The sequence below is a fragment of the Triticum aestivum genome, unplaced genomic scaffold, assembly GCF_018294505.1.
Source record: "Triticum aestivum cultivar Chinese Spring unplaced genomic scaffold, IWGSC CS RefSeq v2.1 scaffold12948, whole genome shotgun sequence".
Lineage (NCBI taxonomy): Eukaryota > Viridiplantae > Streptophyta > Magnoliopsida > Poales > Poaceae > Triticum > Triticum aestivum.
Genome location: NW_025235307.1, coordinates 3,141 through 5,533, shown reverse-complemented (window position 1 = coordinate 5,533; position 2,393 = coordinate 3,141). Strand labels below are relative to the sequence as shown.

Here is a 2,393-nt window from a genome sequence, read left to right as displayed (position 1 = left end):
GCTGGATGAGACATTCGAAGTTGATACAGTAAGTCACTTTGTCAATTATTATTTGAATGCAAAACTTATGCTTCATTTGCTTCAACTTATAATTTTAAATTTTCACTATTCTACTATAGCGCATCCCCTGCCATGCAAGAATTTTTGTCTTGGATAAGATAGGTTTTAGTGCTATAGATGATATGGAGGTAAAGAGAGTTTACTTGAAGACGGAGCATGGGTATACTTTCAACGTCAAATTATATAATGGAGACACATACACCCATTTTGAATGCAAAACTTGGCAAGCACTATGCAAAGCTTATGCATTTTAGCCTGATATGGTTATCACCTTTGATATTCGTCCGGAAGATGATATTGAAGGTAATATAGACATCTGGGTCGATGTGCAAACGCCTCCAGTTCTACCATTTGGTGAGTTTTTCTCAGGCAAGTGACATATCGCTGGACAAAGGGAACTGTATACGGGATTGTTTGAATCCTTGACATCATGGTTCAAACTGATAAAGATCTTCATTGAATATGTGGGAGTCAATACGGGCATCCAGCTCCTGTTATTGATTATTTACCAGAGAAGAGTCTCGGTTATGTCTGCATGTTCTCGAACCCGTAGCTAGGGTCACACACGTAATGTTTGGTAACGCTAGGGTAGTATTGGGATAATTATGATGCTTAGTCCGAAGGTTGTTCGGAGTCCGGAGGTAAAGATTTATATATAGAAAGTTGTTATCGGGGTTTCGGAAAAAGTTTAGTTTTTTTCGGTATTGTGTTGGGAAGGTTCCGAAGGGGTCCACAAGTGGGTTCCACCAGCCCCATAGGCCAACATGAAATGTAGAGGACGCCTTGGCCTTATTAGGCCAGGCGCACCAGACCCTACCTAGCCCATGTAGCCAGGGATGGGGAAACCCTAAGGGCGGGAGGCGCCACCCTAGCCTAGGAGGGAAAGGCACTTCCCTTGGCTGCCACCCCTCTCTTGGAGGAGGGCTAGGACTGGCCGGCCCCTCCCTCACCCCTATATAAAGAGGGGAGGGGAGCTGGGGCTGGCCACTCCAAACCCTAGCCGCCTCTCCCTCCCGTTACCTCTCCTCCTCCTCACATGAAGAGACAATATACCAATATGTTGGATTTTTCTAATTCAGCATACATGCAATGTCTGACGAGACAATTAGAAGCAAAACGAACAAACTACGATATCGATATAGGATGAGCTATATATGCAAAAGAGTGTCACTTGAAGAACATGCATACCAGAGTGTCATTTCCGCTGGTTTGAAGCAAGCATGGCAATGAGCTCGTACAAAACAGAGGGGTAGGTCGTAGCTATATGCCCCGGCCATCAGTAGCCATTAGTGTCTGCAAACACGAGGGAGATAGGACTTGGATAAACTTCAAGCATGCCTCCTTCAATCCATGGCGGTGGTGCTGCTCGGCTAGAGCAAGAGTGGACACCACCGAGCTCACACCTACATGCTCACACAACTGCTTTTCACATATGAACTTGAGCCGCTGGAGATTGTATCTGTCTGCCGCCACAAACAAGTCTTGCAGCCATTGCAGAAGCATTTCATCCTCTACCGCCTCTTCTTGTGTTGGCTCCGCAACTTCTGACATTTTCTTGTCCACAACTTTCTCTACTTGTCCTTGTTCCACAACTCGTGGCATTTCATCCTCCTCCATGATGTCCTCCATCTCAGGAGAAGAGTCTGTGTAGATGAAGCAAAGCAAAGCCCTAAACACTTTAGTTTCCATATTTGTGATGTGTATGACATTGGACGTAGCGGTGCCAAAGAGGTGCGCCATGAACACTTCAGACCTGGCAGCGAGCACACACCGGTGTGCAGCGAACGTCTTGCCGCCGACCTCGAATGTCACATCAGCACCCACCTTATTCCGAAGGAGATCGCTAAAATGTTGGTGCATGTCAGGCAGGAGAACCTCGGTACCGGTGCCGGAGCCAATGGCATCTGGCGTGTTGTCCTTGCACACCACAATATCACACCGGATGGTGAAACAATCAGACTTTAGACTGGCTGATCGCTCAAGGGCAGCTTCTCTCATGAACTTGTGGCAACCCCAACAAGGTCACATCTGCGGAAGTCATGGGTTTTACGAGTCGCACGGATGTACGTCGGCATCTGCTTCTCGACGTCATCGACGAGACTGAAACTGAACTTGGCCTCCACACCCTCTTCGACATATTCGTCATATAAATGGGTAATATCGAGCGAAATGGAGTCGGCACAGTTTGGGTTTGCGCCATTAGGATAGTACTCGATGGAATACTCATGGCCTCCCACCCTGAACAATTCAGTGCACCAGCTCTCGCCGTTGGGCAACTCTTTTTTTATACCAGAGTAGCCCTTGACCACGAGCAGGTGTTACACGCTGCTCGC

General features: G+C 47.3%; 1 pseudogene; it reads right to left on the bottom strand.

Annotated features, from left to right (window-relative positions):
- Positions 1-1,255: 1,255 nt before the first annotated feature.
- Positions 1,256-2,385, bottom strand: LOC123176280 (BTB/POZ and MATH domain-containing protein 2-like; annotated as a pseudogene).
- Positions 2,386-2,393: the final 8 nt, after the last annotated feature.